The following is a 27,971-nucleotide window of genomic DNA, read 5'->3' on the forward strand; positions in this document are numbered from 1 at the left end:
GCGGACTTCTTGATGCAGTGCTCACTCGTCTTTTCACAGCGTCCCGTCATGTACGCAGCAGACGCCAGCCGGGTGGCTTATGTGATCAATTTGCTTCGAGGCGAGCATGCGCCTGGCTACGGCGCTTTGGGAGCAGAATTCACCGGCTCCTAACGGTTTATACTGAGTTTGTGAGGGAGTTCCGACGGTGTTCGACCACCCTCATAGAGGCGAGAGACCGCTTCAAGTTGCTGCTGTCGATACGGCAGGGCGTTGGAGCGCAGCGAAGTATGCAGTCGACTTCCGCATGGGTGGCAGCGCGAGCCGGCTGGAATGCTGTTGCGCTCCGCGCCGCCTTTATAAACGGACTGTCTCTGTCCTTAAGGAGCACCTGGGGCGAAGGACAGCCGCGGGATTTAGATGGCTTATCGACCTGGTTATACGGTTGACAACGATTAACAGCAGCACTCGTCCTTAGATACTGGCTAAGGGTGGGTACACAACACCCACGTGGGGAAACCCTGCGATCTGCACGAATCCCAGTCACGATCCTGATGGGGATCTAACCCTTCACGCCCCAGCACTGGTGGACACGGGGGTCGGAGGGGAATCTGCTGGGTAGCAGATGGGGCAAGGAGGTTGGGCTCCCTCTAGTGGCCTTACCCGTCACCATTGTCGTGCGGGCGCTAGATGGCACCTTCTTCCACTAATCACACACCAGACACAGCCAGTGACGTTGGTGGTGTCTGGGAATCACAGGGAGGAGATTGTGTTTTATGTACATCTTCTACCTCCCGAGTGATTTTGGGTTTTCCATGGGTGTTAAAACACAATCCCCGGATTGATTGGCCATCTGTGGTTCAGTGGAGCGAAACCTGCCACCGGAGTGTTTAGGATCCTCGGTTCCACCCGGTGTGACAGCTAAGGAGGAGGTTTTAGTCTCCCCCAATCTGGCGGCGGTGCCGGCCGAGTAGCACGACCTTGCTGACGTCTTCAGCAAGGATCTGGCACTCACGCTGCCCCCGCACCGTCCGTACGATTGTGCCATTGATTTGATTACCGGCGCTGAGTACCCGTCCAGCAGGCTGTACAACCTCTCACGTCCGAACGCGAATCAATGGAGACCTTACATCCGGGACTCGTTAGCTGCCGGGTTGATCCGGAACTCCACCTCCCGATGGGTGCTGGTTTCTTTTTTGTGGGCAAGAAGGACGGCGGACTCCGTCCATGCATTGATTACAGAGGGTCTGAACGAGTCACGGTTCGCAACCGATACCCGTTACCTTTGTTGGATCAGTGTTCACAGCCCCGGCATGGAGCCCAAATTTTCACGAAATTGGATCTTAGGAATGCTTATCACCTGGTTCGGATCCGGGAGGGAGACGAGTGGAAGACGGCATTTAACACCCCGGTAGGTCACTTTGAGTACCTGGCCATGCCGTTCGGCCTCACCAATGCGCCCCGCGACGTTCCAAGCATGGTTAATGACGTCTGGCGGGACTTCCTGCATCGGTTTGTCTTCGTATTCTAGACGATATACTCATCTTTTCTCCGGTACCTGAGACCCAGGTCAAGCATGTACGTCAGGTCCTACAGTGGTTGTTGGAGAACCGGCTGTTGTGAAGGGCGAGAAGTGTGATTCCACCGCACTTCTTTGTCCTTCTTGGGGGTTCATAATCTCCAACTCCGTCGCCCCTGATCCGGCCAACGTTGTGGCGGTGAGAGATTGGCTCCAACCAACGACCGTAGGAAACTACAACAGTTCCTCGGTTTTGCAAATTTCTACCGGAGGTTCATCAAGGGCTACAGTCAGGTAGTTAGCCCCATGACAGCCCTGACCTCCACAAAAGTCCCCTTCACCTGGTCAGATCGGTGCGAAGCCGCGTTTAGGGAGTTGAAAACGCCGGTTCTCGACTGCACCGGTTCTGGTTGCAGCCCGATCCCAAGCGCCAGTTTGTTGTTGAAGTGGATGCCTCTGACTCAGGATAGGAGCCGTGCTGTCCCAGAGCGGGGAGTCCAACAAGGTTCTCCATCCATGTGCCTACTTTCCCGCAGGTGACCCCAGCTGAACGGAACTATGACGTCGGCAATCGGGAACTTCTTGCGGTGAAGGAGGCTCTTGAGGAGTGGAGACACCTGTTGGAGGGAGCATCGGTACCATTTACGGTTTTCACGGACCATCGGAACCTGGAGTACATCCGGACCGCGAAGCGTCTGAAACCCCAGGCAAGCCCGCTGCTTCGCTGTTCTTCGGGCGTTTTGACTTCCGGATCACCTACCGCCCCGGGACAAAGAACCAACGATCTGAGCCCCTGTCCCGGGTGCATGAAGAGGAGGTCAAGACCGAGCTGTCAGACCCCCCTGAAACCATCATCCCCGAGTCCACTGTCGTGGCCACCCTTACGTGGGACGTGGAGAAGACCGTCCGGGAGGCCCTGAGACAGAGCCCGGACCCGGGGACAGGTCCGAAGGACAAACTGTACGTCCCACCAGAGGCCAGGGCTGCGGTCCTTGACTTCTGTCATGGTTCCAAGCTCTCCTGTCACCCAGGGGTGCGAAGGACCGTGGCAGTGGTCCAGCAGCGCTTCTGGTGGGCGTCTATGGAAGCCGATGTCCGGGAGTATGTCCAGGCCTGCACCACCTGTGCCAGGGGCAAAGCCGACCATCACAAGGCCCAAGGCCTCCTCCAGCCTCTGCCTGTGCCTCGTCGCCCCTGGTCTCATATCGGCCTGGACTTTGTCACGGGCCTCCCGCCGTCCCAGGGCAACACCACCATCTTAACGATAGTGGACCGTTCTCCAAGGCAGCCCACTTCGTGGCCCTCCCGAAGCTCCCGACGGCCCAGGAGACTGCAGACCTCCTGGTCCACCACGTCGTGGCGTCTGCATGGGATTCCAGCAGACATTGTCTCAGATCGTGTCCTCAGTTCTCCTCCCAGGTCTGGAGGAGTTTCTGCAGGGAACTGGGGGCCACCGTCAGTCTCATCGTCTGGGTACCCACCCCCAGACGAACGGGCAGGCAGATCGGACGACCAGGAACTGGAGCAGCCCTCCGCTGCGTGACCTCCACGCACCCGACGGCCTAGAGTGACCATCTGGCCTGGATCGAGTACGCTCATAATAGCCAAGTTTCATCTGCCACCGGCCTCTCCCCGTTTGATGTGTGTTTGGGTACCAGCCCCCATTGTTCCGCTAGTGGAGGGAGAGGTCGGGGGTGCCCTCAGTCCAGGCCCATCTTATGAAGTGCCGTCGGGTGTGGCGTACCGCCCGCTCTGCCCTGCTCATAGCCCGGACGAGGGCTAAGGCCATGCAGACCGCCGGCGTTCCCCGGCCCCTGCATACCAGCCCGGGCAGGCGGTTGGTTATCCACAAGGACATACCTCTGCAAACGGAATCCCAGAAGCTGAAGGACAGATTTATAGGACCCTTCACCATCGTGAAGGTCCTCAGTCCAGCCGCAGTGAAGCTTCACTGCGGATACATCCAGTATTCCATGTCTCCAGACTCAAACCCTGCCACACCTCTCCCCTCTGTGCCCCCGGACCGGCGCCGCCGCCTGCCCGGATCATCAACGGGGAGCCGGCTTGGACTGTGCGCCGACTCCTGACGTTCGTCGAAAGGGCCGGGGGTTCCAGTATTTGGTGGACTGGGAAGGATATGGACCCGAAGAACGCTCCTGGGTGAAGAGGAGCTTCATCCTGGACCCGGCCCTCCTGGCCGAATTCTACGCCGGCACCCGGACAAGGCCTGGTCGGGCGCCAGGAGGCGCCCGTTGAGGGGGGGGTCCTGTTGTGTGGGCCGCTGAAGTGGAGGTACTGCTGCCCACCACCACCAGATGGCGCCCTGCTTGGAGTGCAGGCTTCAAGCACGAGAGGGCGCCAGAGCCACTGGGAGTGACAGCTGTCACTCATCCTCAGCACCAGCTGTCACTCATTCATCTCATCACCATCACCATAAAGGCCGGACTGCAACTCCACCTCCTCCGCGAGAAATCAGCTACCATTCAGGTAATTTTCTCTGCTGACTCAAAACATTGAGTAATAATCTGAACTTCTTTGCAGCCGTTTTCCTGTGGTGTGTCCTTATCTGTGAGATTGGCGTTTGGTGTGATCAGCGACGGCTGTTCGCTTCACACTCCAACCAGATAAGTGGTTAGACGGAGCTGCACGAGTGTGTGATTGGAGGTGGAGGTGCTCCCTGCTAACTAAACACTGACTGTGGGATTACTGAGTGTGCGAACTCACACTCATCAGGACTGTCTCTGTTTTCTGCCAGCAGTACCGGGTCTGAGTGCTGAAGACAGGCGGCCACCTGGGGCGCAGGGCTTGGCGGCTCCGGTGTTCTTCAGCTCCATTGGTGGTGGAAGCTGTGTGGGGATCCGGCTCTTCTCTCGCCAGGCGTCGTCTATCGTCGAGCCTGCCCACACGTCACCTGGTGTATGATTGACAGTCCACCATATTGTTATTGTCTGTACGTCGTTGTGCGATTCACAACATTAAATTGTTACTTTTGGCTTATCCATTGTCCGTTCATTAACGCCCCTGTTGTGGGTCCGTGTCACGACACTTTCACAACGGCATTAACTCAGTTGAAAAAACTAAGTTGCAATAACTTAAAAAAAATCTTTGCAAATTGTTACATCATTTTTCTTGGTGAGGCAGCAGTTCCTTTTTTATAATGTACCATACAGACCTGATTGGTGGATTGCTGCAGAGATGGTTATCCTTCTGGAAAGTTCTCCTCTCTCCACAGAGGAATCCTGGAGCTCTGACAAAAGTGACCATCGGGTTCTTGGTCCCCTCCCTGACGGAGGCCCTTCTCTCCCGATCGCTCAGTTTAGACGGGTGATCATGTCATTAGGTGTGAACTACCTAATACCTAATCTCAATGAGATTGGAGCTTCTTCTGGTTGGTGGAGATGCTTTTCACTGGTTACTGCATGCAGTATTTGCTTTCATCTGGGAAACAGGCATCAAGTGAGATTATTGTCCCTATCTGGAAACAAAAAGATGTTTGCCTGGACTGTAACACCTCCACAGGTATTACACATCTCTTTGCTGGGTAATATATTTGGAAGACGTGTTATAAACAGGATTCAGAGCCAGCAGCTTCCTGGCAACTATCCACCTACTCCAAACTTGCCTGGTACTCGAATGCAACTGTGAATTTCAACAGAACTTCTCAGGTTTTGTGGGACATTCTGGCTGTGTTCTATTGTGTACAGGAAAGGACTCAAATGCATGAGACAGCAATATCAGGGTTAATGGGGTTTCATTAAGTAGTAAATGTGCAGAGAGGTGACTCCAAGGTTAGGAGCTGAGGCACAGAGGGGGATGCACTGGAGGATAGTCAGGGGCCAGGAAACCAGGTTGGCCTTCAGTGGTGCTCAGGTGGCACTGTTCTGTGGCATCAAGAGAAAATCTTGCCAAAGTTCCCAAAAGTAAAAATCCTTAAAATTGGCTGAAGTAAATTCATGAAGTATAGAAAATATTGCTAATATCAATAACTAACTACAGTGCCCTCCAAAAGTATTGGAACACTTCTATGATATTTCACACATTTTAATTTGTTTATGCCATTTCAAATATGAAAAAATACAAATTTCTAAAATGACCTTCTTTAAAACTCAAACTGAAAGCACATCTCTACAACTTGATATAAATTAATTAAAATGATAAAAACCAAGATGATGGGTTGCATAAGTAATGGAACACTTTAGTATAATACCTGTAAATAATCAGTTTTATTGCCAGTTTTTTTCCGACAAGTCAGGGATGGATACATGAACATTTCCAAGTCACTGAATATGTCTTGGACTTTATTTCCATCAATTATGAAGAAATGCAAACAGTATGGCACTCTATAGTAAATCTGTGTGGAGCAGATAGTTCTCAAAAACTGAGTGACTGTGCAAGAAGGAGTAGAGTGAGGAAAGACACTAAGACACCGAGACAACCAGAAAAAGTTTTGGGTTTCTGTGTTGCTGTGTTTGCATTTTGTATCCCCAGTTATACAGCTTCAAGATGAAGAGGTACAGAGGAGGATTTTCTTAAAAAGAAGACCTAAATGTTCACCTACAATTTGCCAGAAGGTCCCTCTGAGATGAAAGCCTAGATTTAATGCTTTGGTGAAAGAAGATCAAGATAAAACAAGATAAAAGAAATACTTAAATCTGAGGGAAATTATTTTTCTGCGTGAACAGATAATTTCACGTGACAAGATGTCTTGAATTAAGCTTGTTAAATCTAGAAATAAGCATGTCAAACACTTAACACAAGAAATTAACCATTAAAACAAAAATAATCTAACATTTATAAAGTTTTTTGTTGTTGTTTTATCTTGGTACACTGCAAATTATTTGGTTCTGACCAAGATTTAAAAAAACCTTTAGATTGAATATAATAAGATAATAAGAAGTGTTAATATAATAAGATTATTTATCTTGTTTTAAAGGTTAATTTTTTGTGTTGTTAAGTGTTAGACATGCTTATATCTAGATTTAACAGTCTTGATTCAAGGCATCTTGTCAAGTGAAATTATCTGTCCATGTAGCAAAATAATTTCCCTCAGATTTAGTGTTTTAACTTGTTTTTAGACACCCCTTTTTGCACTGCTGTCATTGTGTTGCAGCAGTTTCCTTGTTTTAGTAAAGTTACAGTATTTATATAATATGTTGTGTAATCGGTTGGCGCTAGCTTGTGTTCGATATGATGTCAAGGCGCTGGCAACACACCTAACGTTGCAGCTATACTAAAATACGAAATGGAATTAAATGAAGCCTGATAATCACAAAATGGGGGTAAAATGGAACAAAATGGAGCAGACTGACCCAGACTGACTCCAAATATGATTCAACTAAGTACTTTTATTTAATTATTTTTTAAGTGAAATTGAGTGAAATGGGGACTGATAATAATGAAACGGGGTAAAACGTAGCGAAATGGAGCAGACTGACCCATTGACTGAAGTTTCATCTCTTGAATGCCAGATGGATATACCGAGCACATCTCACAAAAAACACAAAAACCAAACAATTAAATAAAAGTACTTGTTTGGAGTCAGTCTGGTTCACTCTGCTCCATTTCGTTACATTTTACCCCATTTCATGATTATCAGTCCTCATTTCACTCCATTTCGTATTTTAGTATGGCCCCTAACGTTGGCATAACCTAAGTGCCTCCATTGTCAGCAGTGGGATTTATAATACTCTTTAAAAAATATTCTTGTGGTTTCCGAGGACCTGAGTGATTGGGGGGGGGGGGGGGGGTGCGCTTCAAGGAGTCATTCATCATCAATTTAACTGTTCACGTCTTGAAAACACAATAACATCACATATTGGCATAACACTTGTTCCCATCATATACGGTGATGCTAACTGGCTAACGTTTGCATGAGCTTAGTGCTTCTATTGTGTGCACCAGATTTATAATGTGCTTTAACAAAACTTAAGTGCTACAATTTGGCTTTGAAAATTTTACTGCGCATCTTCATGTACTTTTAGGTGTTAGCTGAAAAAATGACAATCTAATTAAGTGTAGATTTTTGCCACAACAGAATTAGGGTATAATAGTCAACTAAAATCTGGACGAGAGAGAAAGCTTAAATTGTCTAGAGCAGAGAGCACCACAGAGAACAATCTGGCTACGGTGAAGTGGAATGCCGGGTTGATTAGGGTGATGAATCGCAGCTGATCAACTGGCACAGTTGTTCCCAGTCAGCTACAACTGACGGCACAGAGAGCGGATGAGGGGCCAGAGGGGCCTGTACACTACTGTAGTATTGTGAGTACTGTGTAGTGTCTGTAATCAGAATCAGAATCAAATTTATTGCCAAGTAAGTTCTCACATACAAGGAATTTGATCTGGTGTGATTGGTGCATAAACAACGATAAAAAGAAAAGGAAAAATACTTCTGTAAGAAGTGAAGGAGTCAAACAGACAAATATGCAAAACTATGTTCACTGTCAAATAAAAAAAAAACAGTGGAATGGGGCTGTGCAAAGGCATGTAGATGTACAGTACTTTTCAGTGCAAGGATGATCCATCTGTACTTTGTGGGAGTGGGTGAGGCAGGGTAAATGGGGGTATCTGGCATTATTTATTAGTCTAGCTGCAGGCAGAAAGAAGCTGTTTTTGTGTCTTGAGGTTTTAGTCCTGATGGACCTCAGCCATCTGCCAGAGGGGTGACAAAAACTTTGTGTCCTTGCCTCAGGGCCCTGGAGGTGTACAGGTCCTGTAGGGATGGCAGATTGCAGTCAATCACCTTCTCTGCTGCGTGGACGATACGTTGCACTCTGCTCCTGTCCTTAGCAGTGGCAGCAGCTTACCAGACGGTGATGGATTGATGGAGGAGGAGATGATGGACTCAATGATGGCAGTGTAGATTGCAAAGTAACGTCTTCTCAGTGACTTCTGCCTGGGTTCTGGCTCCTCCTCTAGTCTCTGTGTGTTGGAAAGGGGCATTGAGTCTTGTACACATTTGACAGTGAAGAAAGTCTCACCTAAAAAACTCTCCCATTCACTGGATGCTTTCAATTCCAAAGTTTGAACATCCCGATGGGTTAACCAAGTCTGCCAAAACATCCAACTCTACACAGTGTCAGTTGATCCCCAGCTTCACAGGAAACAATTGGAACAAGTTGGAACATTTCCTACTGTACAGCCACTATATCAAATGTATTGTACAATTAGGTATAAGGTAGGATTACAGAATATTCAGCTTTACAGGTCAAAATGTTTGCAGAAATGTGGAAGTAAACCAATTAGAAGTGAGTTTATTATTATTTTCTCCTGGGAAAATTTTGCCTTGGCTACGACCTCACTGTTTAAGTACAGGGAGCCGAGAGACTCACTGATCTCTGCAGCAGCATTTGTTGTTGTTTTTTCTTTTCTTTAAAATTATTATTCATTAGGTTTATTCATTCATTATTCATTAAATTGCATTTTCATACATCAAACACGAAACAACAGACTTCTGTAGCATCAGTGAATGAAGATGAGCAGGAAGAAGTAGATACTTTCTTCTTAAACATTTGCAAAATAAAGTATGTGTGTTGGTAATTAACAATAGTGAAAGTAATTATAGGAAAGGCGCATTCAATCAACTGAACAAAATACGAAGCAAAGAAAGTTTTCTCCTTAGTGGCACGTTTATGTACACTGTTAAAAAAAAAATTGGTTTGTTTTACCAGAAGATTCTGGCAGCTGTGGTTGCCAGAGGAATTCTGTAAAAATTACAGTGAATATGTAAATTGTTTGACATAAATATGTGTGAATTTTACAGTTTAAACCTGTAATTTACAAAAATAAAAAATAAATTAAAACTGGCAGGGGCGAGTTTCAACCGGGAATGTTCAGCACTGAAACCAAGTGTGCTAACCACTTGGCCACCACCCCTGCTAGTTAGCTCTGTCTTACTGATTGATAATTATTGCAATGCAAAAGGAATCCGTTCTTTATTATTGCATGCTAATAATTACAATGCAAATATATGGAACAGATAGATTGTCTATTCAGAAGATAAAATCTCTGCAAAGGGTCACCTTATGTTTAAATATCCTCAAAATGTAGTTTAAACAGACACACCACCTCTTTTTTCAAAACCCTTAATTTACAGTATTTTACTGTATTTGTGAGAATTCTTATTTGTAAAGTCTAAAAGAATAGTAAAATTCAAATGAACTGTCATGTTATAATTTTAACTGTACTGTACATTTTTTGGTATTCCAGTTTTTCTGTGTTTAAAATAGTCATTTGTAAATTCTACAATGGTACAGGGTTATTTTAACATATTTGTACCATTAGATTCACAGTTTAGTTTCATTCCAAATTGGTTTAGTAAGCTCCTTGACCCTTGACCTCCTTATACAGGTGAATCCAACCATGAAAAAGGGTATTTAAGGTGTCCATTACAAATGTTTCCCCTCTTTGCATCTCTTCTAATGAGTGGCAACATGGGAGCCTCTAAACAACTCTCAAATGACCTGAAAACAAAGATTGTTCAACATCATGGTTTAGGGGAAGGATACAAAAACCTAACACAGAGATTTCAGCTGTCAGTTTTCATTGTGAGGAACATAGTGAGGAAATGGAAGACCACAGGCACAGTACTAGTTAAGGTCCGAAGCGGCAGGCCAAGAAAAACCTCAGATAAGCTGAAGCGATGGATGGTGAGAACAGTCATAGTAAACCCACAGACCTGCTCCAAAGACCTACAACATGGTCTTGCTGCAGATAGTGTCTGTGCATCGTTTAATTATACAGCGCACTTTGCACAAGGAGATGCTGTATGATGCTGTAATGCAGAGGAAGCCTTTTCTGCATACACGCCACAAACAGAGTTGCTGGAGCTATGCTAAAGCACATTTGGACAAGCCAGCTTCATTTTGGAATAAGGTGCTGTGGACTGATGAAACTAAAATTGAGTTATTTGGACATAACAAGAGGCGGTATGCATGGCTGAACAAGAACACAGCATTCCAAGAAAGATGCTTGTTACCTACAGTAAAATTTGTAGATGGTTCTATCATGCTGTGGGTCTATGTGACCAGTACAGGTACTGTCAATCTTGTTAAAGTTGGAGGTGACATGGATTCCACTCAATATCAGCATTCTTGAGAACAACGTTCATGAATCATTGACAAAGTTGAAGTTTGGGCCGGGGCAGGATCTTTCAACAAGACAACAACCCTAAACACTGCTCAAAATCTACTGAGGCATTCATGCAGAGGAACAAGTACAACATTCTGGAATGGCCATCTCAGTCCCTGAATATTATTGAAAATCTGTGGTGTGATTTTAAGCGGGCTGTCCATGCTCGGAAACCAACAAACCTGAGATGTTTTGTTAAGAAGAATGGTCCAAAATACCTTCAACCAGAATCCAGACTCTCATTGGAAGCTATAGGAAATGTTTAGGCTGTTATTTCTGCAAAAGGAGGATCTACTAAATATTGATGTGTTTTTTTCTGTTTGGGTGCCCAAATTTATGCAACTGCCTAATTTTGTTTAAAGAATTATTGCACACTTTCTGTAAATCCTATAAACTTCATTTCACTTCTCAAATATCACTGTGTTTGTCTGCTATATGATATATTTAACTGAAATTGCTGATCCAAACAACCAATGATTTATAAAGGAAAATCTTGGAAATCATCAGGGGTGCCCAAACGTTTACATACAACTGTACTTTTTTAGTGTTTTATATATATATATATATATATATATATATATATATATATATATATATATATATATATATATATATATATGATGATGATGATGATGATATGATGATTTGGCGCTATATAAATGAAAATAAATTGAAATTGAATTTTTTTGTGTTTAACTGTTTTGAGTTATGGCTGGTTACAAAATTTGTACAATTTATGGGTCACAGATCCGAATGTCCAGCCTGAGCAAATATGTCAACCAGGTGAGATCAGGGTAACCTCATTGCCCATGTCGTGTCTAAGATGTGCTATCAGAAAGGTTACTGACTTTAATTGTGTTGAGTTTCAACTGTGACGTCTGTATTTTCAATAGTAAACATAGAGGCAGATGGAATTTCCTGCTTGGCATTTCTGCCTGTCACACCTCCTCCAGTGCCCATTGGTCAGCTGCAGGGTCGTCAGCCAGGAACCACCATTCCTCAACGTTTCGTCCCTTTAATACTGGAACGTCTCCTGGTGGTGTGGCAGTGACAGAGACGTCTCCCTGTCACTCCCTGCAGCTGATAGCTGTTGCCCCCTGCAGCTGTAATTTGGAGTTAGTTGTTTTTCCTCCAGCACTTGTCCTTCCTCCTCAGCCAGAGCCAGAAGCTGCCTTTTTCTACCTCCTCTGCCAGTTCTCTCACAGCTGTCTTCAGTTTCCCTCCGGTCACTCTTGCCTCCCTCAGTAGACATATGGTTGACAGCCCCACAAAGCCTCGGCATCCCACCTCAACTGGGTAGATGGTGGTCTTCCATCCAGCCTCCCAACATTCGGCAGCCAGCTCGGCATACTTGGCCTTTTTGCGCTCGAACACAGCCTCAGTCCATTCCTCCTGTGGGATTGTCAGCTCAATGAGGTGCACCATTCTTGCATTGGTAGACCACACAATGATGTCCGGACGAAGAGTTGTAGTGGCAATCTCTGTAGGGAACCGAGGTTGCCTGTTGAGATCGACCCTCATGCCCCAGGGGAAAAGGGTCATGATGTTTCTCTTGCTCTGGTGTATCTTTGTCCCCTACCCTCCATAACAAAGTTGTTCTCTCTCAATGGTGACTTTTTGTTGTCCTGTTGGCACCTCTCCAGCACTTCGGCTAGCTTTCTCAGGACTGGTCATGCACCATCTGTAACGGCCCTGAGAGAGCACGACCTTGCAGCCTGACAAAATGTGCTGAAGACTTGCATTGTGGGCATTGCAGAGGTAGCAGCATTCTTCTTTCCCAAACCACTGGTGGAGGTTGCGAGGACAGGGGAGAGTGCCATAGGTTGCACGAATGAGGAAGCTAAGCCTTGCCTGTGGAATCTTCCACAGGTCTGACCAACTGATGTTACGGTTGACAACTCCCTCCCAAGTTGGCTAGCTTCCTTGTTGTCCCTGTGACACCACCTTGATCTTGTAGTGCTCTTCTTTCATCCTTGTCACCTCCGCCACCACCATCTCCTTCCTCTCCTTGCGATTGACTTTGGACCAGCAGCGAAGCGCCTCTCTGCATCCTAGTCTGCTCTCCCTACCTGGACTCTGCCGACAATCTCCTGATGTTGCAGCCTAGTGAGAGCTCGCTTGACTTTGATTTGGGCATTCCACTTTTGGCTGTTAGGGACCTTGGCATTTGCGCTCCTTACTGACTAATTGGTGGACTCTCTTAACTCGAGAACTAGCCTGGTCTCCTCTTGCATGTAGTCCAGCTTGATGGATTGCAGTGGCAATTGCAGTGTGTTCCTCCCAAGGAGGCATGCTTTGGAGAGGCACTGTGGCAGTCTCAACCACTTTCGGATGAAGGAATTGGCTTTTCCGTCCATCTTGTTTACAGTGGATGGGGAGATCTCACTCATTTTCAGCGGCTACATCACCCTCCTACAGAGAGTGAATTGGTAGCACCAGACCTTGTACTTCCCAGGGAGTTGGCTTTGGTCTATCCTTGCCAGGCCATCCGTTAGCTGCTTTATGACTATTTTCCCCATCTGTTTGTCAGAACGCTGGGCAGTATACTGCCTCCTCAGGCTTTTGATGGGTTGTTCAGACAGCAGAGGGATTTTCTCTCCCCGACGACAAAGGTGGTGGAGTCATCTCTAACTCCCCTTCTGAGTGACAGGCTACGTGACTTGGCAGGCTATAGTCTTTGTAAAGTCTTTGTTTTTGATTGTTCATAAAAGGAAACTTTCTGTTAACGTAGACATAATGTAATGAGTCAGAGGTGATTCAATTATGAATCATTTGACATTTAAGTGATATTGCACAGGGGTGTACTCGCCTCTTTTGTATAGTGTATAAATAAACTTACTTCGCCTTGTGCTGATTTTATCAGACAAGCTGGCAGAAGTAAAGCATTTAATCATTTTGTCAGTGGGATGAATTCCCGATGGAGGACTCTTCGGATTTTGCAAACTGCACGGTGCATTCAACTTTATGACTTTTCTCTCATGGAACAGCTGTTTCTGCTTTAACAAGAGGAGTACTTGAGATAAAAATGAGTATTTCTGGCAGGATTCATAGAAGCCCAAACCTGGTGTCAGTCATGGGAACATAGTATAAATGTATGTATCTATACTCAGAACAGTACCGCATTTGGATATTCATAAAATGTTTTTTTTTTTGTAATTCTCATCACCACAGTGGAGTTGAAATGAAGCAATCAAGATGTTGTTGTAAAGCAGACTTTCAGGTTTGTTTGTTTTTTTTTTGTTGTTTTTTTTTATGAAGGACTTTAATAAAAATATAACATCAAACCATTTGGGAATTCAAACCTTTTGGGAATTCCACCATTTCCAAATCAGACCATTTGGGAATTCCAGCAGAGTTTATACATCGTTTCTCCTTTTTTTAGAGGAAATTTGGCAAAAGTACCCGAGGGCCATTATGCACGCATACATTGGTAATTGTGCAGCACCAAATCTCAGTGCAGACCAGGGCTGGATGTTGGCATGGGCAGGTGTGGGCGGAGCCCCTCCAAGCGTGCACCTTGCCCACCAAATCAGAATCAAGCGGTTTTTTTTAAAAGGATATCAGCTAGTAACCTAACTGCACCTCTTCTGACTCACTCTTATTGTCACGTTCAGACTCCACTAGCTTCATTGAAACATAAACTCCAGTTATAACCTGCTGTTTGTGTTTCCATTTTGATCTGTGAGAAACTGTTCGTTAACGCTCAAGCGACCAAGCTATTTTAACGACTAATATGATTGAGCGGGGTTGTTTATCACCCCATTGACTTTTTATATTAGAATAGATATTAGAATACTTCTATATAAATGATTGTTTTAGGGTTCCTTATATTTATTTCACACTCCCCCCATATATATTTGTTCATCATCCTTTTCTTCCTCACTCAGGGCATCAAGAATCAGTCTCAATGCTTGTTCAGCTGTAAATCTGTTGGCCAGGCTTCCCTGTAAAACAGTAAAATATAATGATTAGAGTTGGCAAATTACAATACCATCTGAAGCGATAATGTCGAAAACCTCGTGGATCTTCTCTGGGTCATAAGTGACCCTGCGCAAGTTTGGATTTTACTTGCCGCATGAATTGACCGATCCTTGCAAAATTCTGTGAACAAATGCAGGACAAATAGATTGATGAATTCACAGTTTTCTGATTTAAAATGAGAAAAATGGTCCACAAAAATAAATGCCCGGGGTCATAAATGATCCCACTTGGTTGCTTGAGGGTTAATCAGAGATTCAGCCATTTTTTCCGAACTGCCGTGCGTCATCACATTTTGAGAGCGCCAGATTGAATTTACAAACCCATGTTCCACCTATTATTATTTCTACCGGTCCACCTTAACACAGCAGGCTAGAACTGGCCCATCAACCCGTTCTCTTAATGTCAGTCATCATGCACACCATCAACCCGAGGGATAGACAATATACAGCACTCAGCAGAAATGAATACCTCCCTGTGCAATATTCATTCATTCCTTTTCTGCCACTTATCTTGGTCGTGGTAATAGTAGACCAAGCAGCTCATCCCACACTTCCCTATCCTTGATCAAGTCCCCTCACCCTTCCTGGGGATCCCAAGGTGTTCTCAAGCCAGATGAGAAATTTAATCCCTCCAGCCTGTCCTGGTTTTTCCCTGGGGTCTCCTCCCAGTTGGATGGGCCTGAAAGACTTCCCTAGGGATATGACCAGGAGACATCCTCACCAGATGCTCAAACCACCTTTGCTGGCTCCTTTAGATGCTAAGAACCAGGGGCTCTACCCCGAGTCCCTCACAGGTATTCGAGCTTCTCACTCTGTCCCTGATTGTGAAACCAGACACCCAACGGAGGAACCTAATGTCCACCGCTTGTATCCGCAACCTCGTTCCTCTGGTCATTGTCCAAAGTTCATCACTATATGCAGAGGATGGGAGCATAACAGCACCTGGAGAGGACCTACGTGAACATGGGGAGAATATGCAAAAACCACACAGAAAGGACCAGGTGGGAAGTAAACCTGGGACCTTCTCACTGCGAGTCAACAGTGGTAACCACTGAGTCACTGTGCCACCTGTGTGCAAGTGTTGAATGAATGAACATACTGTTTTTGCATATGCACTCAGAAGGGCACCAGAAATATATGTTCAGGGGACGTGCACACTGTTCATTGTTATACTCTGTTTCACTCTGTAGGCATCATTTATAAAGGTTTCATGTCCTCCACATGGTAGTCATAAAAGTGATGGATAGGCCCCTTGGTCCACTGCCTACTGTGCTCACAGCCCCAGTGCCTCCCACCTTTCACTTGGCTGTGGCAGATCAGAATCAGATTATTATTGCCCAGTAAGTTCTCACATACAAGGAATTTGATCTGGTGTCATTGGTGCATAAACAATTAAAAGAAAATGAAAAAAAATACTTCTTTAAGAAGTAAAAGAATCAAATAGACAAACTATGTTCACTGTCAAATACATATAACATGGAATGGGTCTGCAAAGCCATGCAGATGAACAGTACGTTTCAGTGCAGGGATGATCAATCTGTACTTTGTGGGCGTTGTGGGGGAAGGAAGGGTAAATAGGGGTCTCTAGCATTATTTATAAGTCTAGCTGTGGATGGAAAGAAGCTGTTTTTGTGTCTTGAGGTTTAGGTCCTGATGGATCTCAGCTATCTGCCAGAGGGGAGGGTGACAAAAAGTTTGTGTCCTGGGTGAAAGGGATCAGCCACTATCTTCCTTGCTCGCCTCAGGGCCCTGGAGGTATACAGGTCCTGTAGGGATGGCAGATTGCAGTTGATCACCTTCTCTGCTGTCTGGATGATACGCTGCAAGTAGATGGGTACTTTCAAGAGGTGGGGGTGGACCAGTTTTCTGCCTGGATGGTTGCCATCCACAGGATCCTAGGCAGTTTTGTAGTGTGATGGATGCGGCACCAGCTTATCTTCCCAGACCTGACCTGACCTGAGTTAGTCACAAATTAAAATAGTAGAGGAGGTCCACTTCAACAACACAGTCATAGTAAACAAAGCAAAATAGTGAGGGAAGCTTTCCATTGGTGCAGTTGGATAAAATGGGATTGTACAGATGTAGTCTGTTGCTTCACCGGTAGCAGCTTCCTGTTCGAGCCATACAGAGGACTCAGTTACAAAGAAAACATGAGGCATCTGCTGCAGTTTGCCAGATGGCACAGGAAAGATTCAAGATGTGATTTAATTTCTTTGCTTTAAAAACCAAAAAAGGGGGGCTGATGGGTCTTTGATGGGTCTCAGGGCCTGTATAGGTTGACAAGAAAGAATGTTTGGGCTAGGGTACATGAAAACCTCATAAGGAGACATACAGTGCATTATCAAACCAATATTGTTGCCATCTCTGGTTCTCTGTACAGATCGTGAGCTGGTAACGGATCTAAAAGTCTTTTTATAGCAGTAGTACTGGGACATAAAGGATGCCTCAAGAATACACCAACACTCAGCTCTGCCCCTGAGCTCTTTCACACGAGAGCACTAACAACTAAGAAAAGCATGTTTTGCCAGTACACTCAGAAAACAGAAGCTGTTGGAAAGACCTTGTAGGAACTTACATACATAACAAGTGTTTTCCTGCCTGCAGGCTTAAAAATAAAGAGCTGCGTGGATGCAGTACTTCCTTGCCTTTGTTACGGTTTAAGATGTATCTAATCTCTGAAAATCTAATTTCTGTTTCTTTATATTAATATATCAACAGTGTTTATAATATGTTGTATAATTGGTTTGGCACTAGCTTGGCGTTAGGTACGTAGTCAAGGTGACAGCTTTGCACCTAACATCAGCATGAGATGAATGCCTCCTTTGTGAGCAACAGGGTTTATGATGGGCTTTAAAAATACATACTGTGCATCCATAAAGTATTCACAGCACTTCACTTTTTCCACATTTTGTTATGTTACAGCCTTATTCCAAAATGGAGTAAAATTTTTTTCTTCAAATTTCTACACACAACACCCCATAATGACAACATGACAAAGTTTTTTTTTTTTTTTTTTGCAAATTTACTAAAAATAAAAAACAAAAATCACTTGTACACAAGTATTCACAGCCTTTGCTCAATACTCTGTTGATGCACCTTTCGCAGCAATTACAGCCTCAAATCTTCTTGAATATGATGCCGGAAGCTTGTTGCACCTATCTTTGGGCATTTTTGTCCATTCCTCTTTGCAGCACCTCTCAAGCTCCATCAGTTTGGATGGGGAGCGTCGGTGCACAGCCATTTTCAGATCTCTAATAGGATTAATAAATATTTTTGACCATGTTGAATTCTTGGTCTCCAAAGTAAAGGTCAAATAAGGTCGATGTTCATTGGATTCTGTGAAATATGACATATGTTGCCCTGTAACATTATTACTAAGCATGACACATTGTGCAAACTATTCACTTTTAAAACCCTATTAACTCAATCAGTAATTTTCATTACTTTTTACCAAAATTGGAACTACTTTAACTTTTGACCCTGTACAAATTGAAATTGGCCTTTGTCACCATTTTTGCTGTTTTTACCCCGTAACTCCATGACATTTAGTCACAGATAGTCCAAACTACACATTTTTGGCATCTTTATGACCAGACAAATAATGTGGTATACCGGGCACATGGCAGACAGGACTATGGATATTGCATAAGGAAGACAAACTTGTCTTTTGCTCTGTTACATCAAAGTTGAGCAAACTTAAATTTTTTTTTTCCTCGTTATAGTGCAGCAGATAAGTGAAACAATCATGCAAATGGTAATAAAAGCATCAGATTCGGCAGAAATAATCCTTAGACACTCCGCTTTTGAAAAAAACGATTGGCCACTTGACTTTTCAATCGGTGGTCAGGTAGGGGTCAATTGAAGAATTACACAGAGGTCAAAATTAAAAGATGCTCCAATCATATTGAAAAATATTCCACATTATTTGCCTGATCATAAAGATTCCAAAAAGGTATAGTTTGGACTATCTGTGACTGAATTCTATGGAGTTACGGGATAAAAACAGCAAGAATGGTGCCAAAGGTCACCATTCTTGCTGTTTTTATCCCCTATTAGCTCAATATTGGTTGAGCTAATAGGATTAATAAATGGAAGAGTTTGACAGTGTTGAATTCTTGGTCTCCAAAGTAAAGGTCAAACAAGGTCTACATCTATTGGATTCTATGACATGTGACATTTGTTCCCCCTTAACGTGATTAGTAAGGATGATACATGGTCCAAACTATTCCTTTTTAAAACTGTGTTAACTTTTTACCAAAATTGGAGCAACTTTAACTTTTGACCCCTGTACAAAATGAAACTGACCTTTTGTTGTGTGGGTCGCTGAAGAGGAGGTACTGCTGGCCCACCACCAGAGGGCGCCCTGCCTGAAGTGCGGGCTTCAGGCACGAGAGGGTGCCAGAGCAACCGGGAGTGACAGCTTCACTCATCAACAAGCACCAGCTGTCACTCATCATCACCATCACCTTAAAAGCCGGGCAGCAACTCCACCTCGCTGCCGAGATATCGACTACCTTTTAGGTAAATTCTCAGCCGTACAATTGTATTACCACGGATACGTGTTCTTGAAATTGTTTGCAGGCGTGTGTGAGATTATCCGCAGCTGGAGGCTGAGTCGGTGGAACCGAGGAGGAGACGACGGTTTTCGCTCCTCACCGGATAAGTAACACACTGCATGTGATTGTGATCGGGAGGTGGAGGTGTGTTGCCCACCTACCGACAGAAGAGGACATTTGCTGACTGTTTACTGGGTGTGTTTTCACACACTCACCATTGACTGTTTTCTGCCCTGCCAGCAGTACCAGATCTGACAGCTGGAGATGGTGGCCACCTGGGGATTCGGGACTTGGCGGCTCCGGCGTGTTCCAGATCCGGTGGCAGTGGAAATCGTGTGGGGCCTGGCTCTTCTCTGGACGGTTGTCTCCTATCCTCGAGCCTGCCCACACGTCACCCTTGTATATTTGACTGTAATCCAAATTCTGCATCTGTCTGTATTCCGTTGTGCACGTTTCACAACAGTAAAATGTTGTACTTTTTGACTCATCCATTGTCCGTTCTTTTACGCCCCCTGTTGTGGGTCCGTGTCACTACACTTTCCTAACAGGATATCTCGGCCAGCGTCATGGATTCCGAGGGGCGTCAACCATCTGTTGGACAACCAATGGAAGAGCAGGGTGCACAGGCACCAGCGGGAGGCATGGTAGATGAGTTGCAGCAAATCCTCACCGCCTTCACTGCTCGGTTGGATCTAATGACCGAGCAGAATATCATTCTCAATCGCAGGATGGAGGCTCTCACCGCACAGGTGGAAGCGCGCGCACAGGGCGCTGCTCCAACTCCTCCTCCTGCTGTCCTGGTGCCGAATATAGACGTCCCAATGGTCGTTCAGCGAACCCCCCCTTCATCCCCTGAAGCATACATAAGTCCCCCGGAGCCGTACGGAGGCTGTGTCGAGACGTGCGCAGACTTCTTGATGCAGTGTTCGCTCGTCTTTGCACAGCGTCCGGTAATGTACGCGTCAGACTCTAGCTGGGTGGCTTATGTGGTTAATTTGCTTCGAAGTGAGGCACGCGCCTGGGCTACGGTGCTTTGGGAGCAAAATTCACAGCTCCTAACAACATATACCGGGTTTGTGAGGGAGTTCAGAACAGTCTTTGATCACCCAAATAGAGGCGAGACCGCTTCAACAGTGTTGCTGTCTATGAGACAGGGGCGTCGGAGCGCAGCCGAGTATGCAGTCGACTTCCGCATCGCGGCTGCGAGGTCCAACTGGAATGCTACAGCGCTCCGCGCAGCCTTTGTAAACGGACTGTTGTCAGTACTGAAGGAGCACCTGGTGGCTAAGGATGAGCCGCGGGATTTGGACGGGCTTATTGATCTAGTTATACGATTAAACAATCGGTTAGAGGAACGCCGTCGGGAGCGAGACGAAGGCCGTGGCTGGGCACGCGCCGTCCCTCTCCCTTCCGGGTCCGAAAAGGTTCCGCCCTCCCCACGCTCCACAGCCTCAGTGCTCCGTGTGGCAACAGCTCCCCCTGCTGACGATGCTATGGACACGAGCAGGACCAAATTAAGAACTTCTAACAGACAGAGGAGACTGGCCCACAGGGAGTGTTTTGTCTGCGGCTCAAGCGAGCATCAGCAGAGAGACTGCCCCAAGCGGTTAAACACCAACACCCGCCCTTAGAAACTGGGCTAAGGGTGGGCCAAGACATTCACGTGGGACATACAGGCATTTCTGCACGTCTCCCAGTTACAATCCTGAGTGGGGATTTAACCCTTCAAGCCCCAGCACTGGTGGACACGGGGTCTGAAAGGAATCTGCTGGACAGCAGATGGGCAAGGGAAGTAGGGCTCCCTCTGGTGACGCTCCCTTCACCATTGAAGGTGCGGGCACTAGATGGCACCCTTGTCCCTTTAATCACACACAAGACACTTCCTGTAACTCTGGTAGTGTCTGGGAATCATCGGGAGGAGATTGAGTTTTATGTGACTCCTTCTACCTCCCGCGTGACTTTGGGCTTCCCGTGGATGATAAAACACAATCCCCGGATTGACTGGCTGTCTGGGGTTGTGGCTCAGTGGAGCGAAACCTGCCACCGGGAGTGTTTAGGATCCTCGGTTCCCCCCGGTTTGACTGCTAATGAGGAGGTTAAAGTCCCCCCCAATCTGACGGTGGTGCCCGAGGAGTACCATGATCTTGCTGACGTCTTCAGCAAAGATCTGGCACTCACTCGTATGATTGCGCCATTGATTTGATCCCGGGCGTTGAGTACCCATCCAGCAGGCTGTACAACCTCTCACGTCCAGAGCGTGAATCAATGGAAACCTACATCCGCGACTCATTAGCTGCCGGGCTGATCCGAAACTCCACCTCCCCGATGGGTGCTGGTTTCTTTTTTGTGGGCAAGAAAGACGGCGGACTCCGTCCATGCATTGATTACAGAGGGCTGAACGAGATTACGGTTCGCAATCGATACCCGTTGCCCCTGTTAGATTCACGCCCCTGCATGGAGCCAAAATCTTCAAAAGCTGGATCTTAGGAATGCGTACCACCTGGTTCGGATCCGGAAGGAAGACGAATGGAAGACGGCATTTAACACCCCCTTAGGTCACTTTGAGTACCTGGTCATGCCGTTCAGCCTAACTAACGCCCCCGCGACGTTCCAAGCTTTGGTAAATGACGTCATGCGGGACTTCCTGCACCGATTCGTCTTCGTATATCTGGATGATATACTCATCTTTTCCCCGGATCCTGTGACCCATGTTCAGCATGTACGTCAGGTCCTGCAGCGGTTGTTGGAGAACCAGCTGTTTGTGAAGGGCGAGAAGTGCGAGTTCCACCGCACTTCTTTGTCCTTCCTGGGGTTTATCATCTCCTCCAACTCCGTTGCCCCTGATCCGGCCAAGGTTGCGTCGGTGAGCGATTGGCCCCAACCAACAAGCCGTAGGAAGCTGCAACAGTTCCTCGGCTTTGCAAATTTCTACAGGAGGTTCATTAAGGGGTACAGTCAGGTGGTTAGCCCCTTGACAGCCCTGACCTCCTCCAAAGTCCCCTTCACCTGGTCTGATTGGTGCGAGGCCGCGTTTAGGGAGTTGAAATGCCGGTTCTTGACTGCACCAGTTCTGGTGCAGCCCGATCCTAGCCGCCAGTTCGTGGTTGAAATGGACGCCTCTGACTCAGGCATAGGAGCCGTGTTGTCCCAGAGCAGAGAGTTCGACAAGGTTCTCCACCCATGTGCCTATTTTTCGGGCGTTTTGACTTCCGGATCACCTACCGCCCCGGGACCAAGAATCAAAGATCTGACGCCTTGTCCCGGGTTCACGAAGAGGAAGTCAAGACCTAGCTGTCGGATCCACCGGAACCCATCCTACTCGAGTCCACTATCGTGGCCACCCTCACCTGGGACGTGGAGAAGACCGTCCGGGAGGCCCTGGCACGGAACCCCGACCCGGGAAACGGCCCGAAGAACCGTCTGTACGTCCCACCAGAAGCCAGGGCCAACGGACATCATTTCGGATCGTGGTCCCCAGTTCTCCTTTCAAGTCTGGAGGAGTTTCTGCAGGGAACTGGAGGCCCCCGTGAGCCTCTCGTCCGGGTATCACCCCCAGACGAACGGACAGGCAGAACGGGCCAACCAGGAACTGGAGCAGGCCCTACGCTGTGTAACATCCGCGCACCCGACGGCCTGGAGTGAACATCTGGCCTGGATCGAGTACGCGCATAACAGTCAAGTGTCCTCCGCCACCGGCATCTCCCCGTTTGAGGTGTGTCTGGGGTACCAGCCCCCATTGTTTCCCGTTGTGGAGGGAGAGGTCGGTGTGCCCTCGGCGATGCCGTCGGGTGTGGCGCACCGCCCGTTCTGCTTTACTGAAGGCCCGGACGAGGGCTAAGGCCCATGCAGACCGCCGGCGTTCACCTGCCCCTGCATATCAACCCGGGCAGGAGGTGTGGTTATCCACGAAGGACATTCCTCTCTAGGTTGACTCCCCAAAACTGAAGGACAGATACATCGGCCCCTTCACAGTCCTCAAGGTCCTCAGTCCGGCCGCATTGAAGCGCTTCACTGCGGATCCACCCCATATTCCATGTCTCCAGACTCAAACCATACCACACCTCACCCCTCTGTGTTCCCGGACCGGCGTCGCCTCCTGCCCGGATCATCGACGGGGAGCTGGCTTGGACGTCCGTCGAAAGGGCCAGGGATTCCAGTACTTAGTGGACTGGGAGGGGTATGGACCTGAGGAACCCTCCTGGGTGAAGAGGAGCTTCATCCTGGACCCGGCCCTCCTGGCCAACTTCTACACACGTCACCCCGACAAGCCGGGTCGGGCGCCAGGAGGCGCCCGTTGAGGGGGGGGGTCCTGTTGTGTGGGTCAGTGAAGAGGAGGTACTGCTGGCCCACCACCAGAGGGCGCCCTGCCTGAAGTGCGGGCTTCAGGCACGAGAGGGCGCCGGAGCAACCGGGAGTGACAGCTGTCACTCATCAACAAGCACCAGCTGTCACTCATCATCACCATCACCTTAAAAGCGGGGCAGCAACTCCACCTGCTGAGGTATCAACTACCTTTTAGGTAAATTCTCAGCCGTACAATTGTATTACCATGGATACGTGTTGTTCTTGAAATTGTTTGCAGGCGTGTGTGAGATTATCCGCAGCTGGAGGCTAACAGTAAAGTGTTGTACTTTTTGACTCATCCATTGTCCGTTCCCCCTGTTGTGGGTCCGTGTCACTACACTTTCCCAACATCTTTGTCACCATTCTTGCTGTTTTTATCTCGTAACTCCATAGAATTCAGTCACATATGCCTCTACTGGTGGTTGGCTCTCACTGCGGTATTGTATCACTTCCTGTTCCGGAGCACAGTGGTGTTTTGCTGCATCTGTTAGGTGTTTAATCTGCGCACTTAGATTGCTCTAGTTACCTAGATAACGATTTGCTTCACAGTGTAATCTTCACGTGCCTTAACTAAAGCACTCCCTCTGCTGAATCACCTCTAAATTATTTACACATTATTCACTTTGTGTGTTTTTAGGAATCCGCTAGCTTAGCGCAGCTACTAGCTCTTAGCCGGTTTAGCATGGCGGCTTCTCCTGTCTCTCCCGCACTTTTCTGCTCTGGGTGTGAAATGTTTAGTTATTCCTCAGCCTCCTTTAGCAGTAATGGTACTTGTAATAAGTGTAGCATATTCGTAGCTTTGGACGCCAGGCTGGGCGAATTGGAGACTCGGCTCCGCACCGTGGAAAATTCTACAGCTAGCCAGGCCCCTGTAGTCGGTGCGGACCAAGGTAGCTTAGCCGCCGTTAGTTTCCCTCTGGCAGATCCCGAGCAGCCGGGAAAGCAGGCCGGCTGGGTGACTGTGAGGAGGAAGCGTAGCCCTAAACAGAAGCCCCATGTACACCGCCAACCCGTTCACATTTCTAACCGTTTTTCCCCACTCGGCGACACACCCGCCGAGGATCAAACTCTGGTTATTGGTGACTCTGTTTTGAGAAATGTGAAGTTAGCGACACCAGCAACCATAGTCAATTGTCTTTCGGGGGCCAGAGCAGGCGACATTGAAGGAAATTTGAAACTGCTGGCTAAGGCTAAGCGTAAATTTGGTAAGATTGTAATTCAGGTCGGCAGTAATGACACCCGGTTACGCCAATCGGAGGTCACTAAAATTAACATTGAATCGGTGTGTAACTTTGCAAAAACAATGTTGGACTCTGTAGTTTTCTCTGGGCCCCTCCCCAATCGGACCGGGAGTGACATGTTTAGCCGCATGTTCTCCTTGAATTGCTGGCTGTCTGAGTGGTGTCCAAAAAATGAGGTGGGCTTCATAGATAATTGGCAAAGCTTCTGGGGAAAACCTGGTGTTGTTAGGAGAGACGGCATCCATCCCACTTTGGATGCAGCAGCTCTCATTTCTAGAAATCTGGCCAATTTTCTTAAATCCTCCAAACCGTGACTATCCAGGGTTGGGACCAGGAAGCAGAGTTGTAGTCTTACACACCTCTCTGCAGCTTCTCTCCCCCTGCCATCCCCTCATTACCCCATCCCCGTAGAGACGGTGCCTGCTCCCAGACCACCAATAACCAGCAAAAATCTATTTAAGCATAAAAATTCAAAAAGAAAAAATAATATAGCACCTTCAACTGCACCACAGACTAAAACAGTTAAATGTGGTCTATTAAACATTAGGTCTCTCTCTTCTAAGTTCCTGTTAGTAAATGATATAATAATTGATCAACATATTGATTTATTCTGCCTTACAGAAACCTGGTTACAGCAGGATGAATATGTTAGTTTAAATGAGTCAACACCCCTGAGTCACACTAACTGCCACGGGCCGAGGCGGAGGATTAGCAGCAATCTTCCATTCCAGCTTATTAATTAATCAAAAACCCAGACAGAGCTTTAATTCATTTGAAAGCTTGACTCTTAGTCTTGTCCATCCAAATTGGAAGTCCCAAAAACCAGTTTTATTTGTTGTTTCTCTGTGAATTTTCAGACCTTTTATCTGACTTAGTGCTTAGCTCAGATAAGATAATTATAGTGGGCGATTTTAACATCCACACAGATGCTGAGAATGACAGCCTCAACACTGCATTTAATCTATTATTAGACTCAGTTGGCTTTGCTCAAAATGTAAATGAGTCCACCCACCACTTTAATCATATCTTAGATCTTGTTCTGACTTATGGTATGGAAATTGAAGACTTAACAGTATTCCCTGAAAACTCCCTTCTGTCTGATCATTTCTTAATAACATTTACATTTACTCTGATGGACTACCCAGCAGTGGGGAATAAGTTTCATTACACTAGAAGTCTTTCAGAAAGCACTGTAACTAGGTTTAAGGATATGATTCCTTCTTTATGTTCTCTAATGCCATATACCAACACAGTGCAGAGTAGCTACCTAAACTCTGTAAGTGAGATAGAGTATCTCGTCAGTAGTTTTACATCCTCATTGAAGACAACTTTGGATGCTGTAGCTCCTCTGAAAAAGAGAGCTTTAAATCAGAAGTGCCTGACTCCGTGGTATAACTCACAAACTCGCAGCTTAAAGCAGATAACCCGTAAGTTGGAGAGGAAATGGCGTCTCACTAATTTAGAAGATCTTCACTTAGCCTGGAAAAAGAGTCTGTTGCTCTATAAAAAAGCCCTCCGTAAAGCTAGGACATCTTACTACTCATCACTAATTGAAGAAAATAAGAACAACCCCAGGTTTCTTTTCAGCACTGTAGCCAGGCTGACAAAGAGTCAGAGCTCTATTGAGCCGAGTATTCCTTTAACTTTAACTAGTAATGACTTCATGACTTTCTTTGCTAATAAAATTTTAACTATTAGAGAAAAAATTACTCATAACCATCCCAAACACGTATCGTTATCTTTGGCTGCTTTCAGTGATGCCGGTATTTGGTTAGACTCTTTCTCTCAGATTGTTCTGTCTGAGTTATTTTCATTAGTTACTTCATCCAAACCATCAACATGTCTATTAGACCCCATTCCTACCAGGCTGTTCAAGGAAGCCCTGCCATTATTTAATGCTTCGATCTTAAATATGATCAATCTATCTTTATTAGTTGGCCATGTACCACAGGCTTTTAAGGTGGCAGTAATTAAACCATTACTTAAAAAGCCATCACTTGACCCAGCTATCTTAGCTAATTATAGGCCAATCTCCAACCTTCCTTTTCTCTCAAAAAATCTTGAAAGGGTAGTTGTAAAACAGCTAACTGATCATCTGCAGAGGAATGGTCTATTTGAAGAGTTTCAGTCAGGTTTTAGAATTCATCATAGTACAGAAACAGCATTAGTGAAGGTTACAAATTATCTTCTTATGGCCTCAGACAGTGGACTCATTTCTGTGCTTGTTCTGTTAGACCTCAGTGCTGCTTTTGATACTGTTGACCATAAAATTTTATTACAGAGATTAGAGCATGCCATAGGTATTAAAGGCACTGCGCTGCGGTGGTTTGAATCATATTTATCTAATAGATTACAATTTGTTCATGTAAATGGGGAATCTTCTTCACAGACTAAGGTTAATTATGGAGTTCCACAAGGTTCTGTGCTAGGACCAATTTTATTCACTTTATACATGCTTCCCTTAGGCAGTATTATTAGACGTCATTTCTTAAATTTTCATTGTTACGCAGATGATACCCAGCTTTATCTATCCATGAAGCCAGAGGACACACACCAATTAGTTATTGTACTTGGCCCCACAAATCTTAGAAACATGGTGTCTAACGAGATCCTTACTCTGGATGGCATTACCCTGACCTCTAGTAATACTGTGAGAAATCTTGGAGTCATTTTTGATCAGGATATGTCATTCAATGCGCATATTAAACAAATATGTAGGACTGCTTTTTTGCATTTGCGCAATATCTCTAAAATTAAAAAGGTCTTGTCTCAGAGTGATGCTGAAAAACTAATTCATGCATTTATTTCCTCTAGGCTGGACTATTGTAATTCATTATTATCAGGTTGTCCTAAAAGTTCCCTGAAAAGCCTTCAGTTAATTCAAAATCCTGCAGCTAGAGTACTGACGGGGACTAGAAGGAGAGAGCATATCTCACCCATATTGGCCTCTCTTCATTGGCTTCCTGTTAATTCTAGAATAGAATTTAAAATTCTTCTTCTTACTTATAAGGTTTTAAATAATCAGGTCCCATCTTATCTTAGGGACCTCATTGTACCATATCATCCCAATAGAGCGCTTCGCTCTCAGACTGCAGGCTTACTTGTAGTTCCTAGGGTTTGTAAGAGTAGAATGGGAGGCAGAGCCTTCAGCTTTCAGGCTCCTCTCCTCTGGAACCAGCTCCCAATTTGGATCAGGGAGACAGACACCCTCTCTGCTTTTAAG

General features: G+C 46.1%; 1 protein-coding gene and 1 long non-coding RNA gene across 2 annotated transcripts in view; both read left to right on the forward strand.

Moving 5' to 3' along the window:
- The window catches only part of tbc1d32 (TBC1 domain family, member 32), a 344,636-nt gene that overhangs the window by 282,561 nt on the left and 34,104 nt on the right, over window positions 1-27,971 (forward strand).
- On the forward strand, window positions 16,123-27,919 carry LOC117502752. The gene is made up of 3 exons (XR_004558396.1): window positions 16,123-16,433; window positions 16,693-16,695; window positions 27,906-27,919. It is a non-coding gene; the product is annotated as an uncharacterized LOC117502752 (long non-coding RNA).

This window comes from Thalassophryne amazonica, chromosome 21 (genome assembly GCF_902500255.1).
Source record: "Thalassophryne amazonica chromosome 21, fThaAma1.1, whole genome shotgun sequence".
Classification (NCBI taxonomy): domain Eukaryota; kingdom Metazoa; phylum Chordata; class Actinopteri; order Batrachoidiformes; family Batrachoididae; genus Thalassophryne; species Thalassophryne amazonica.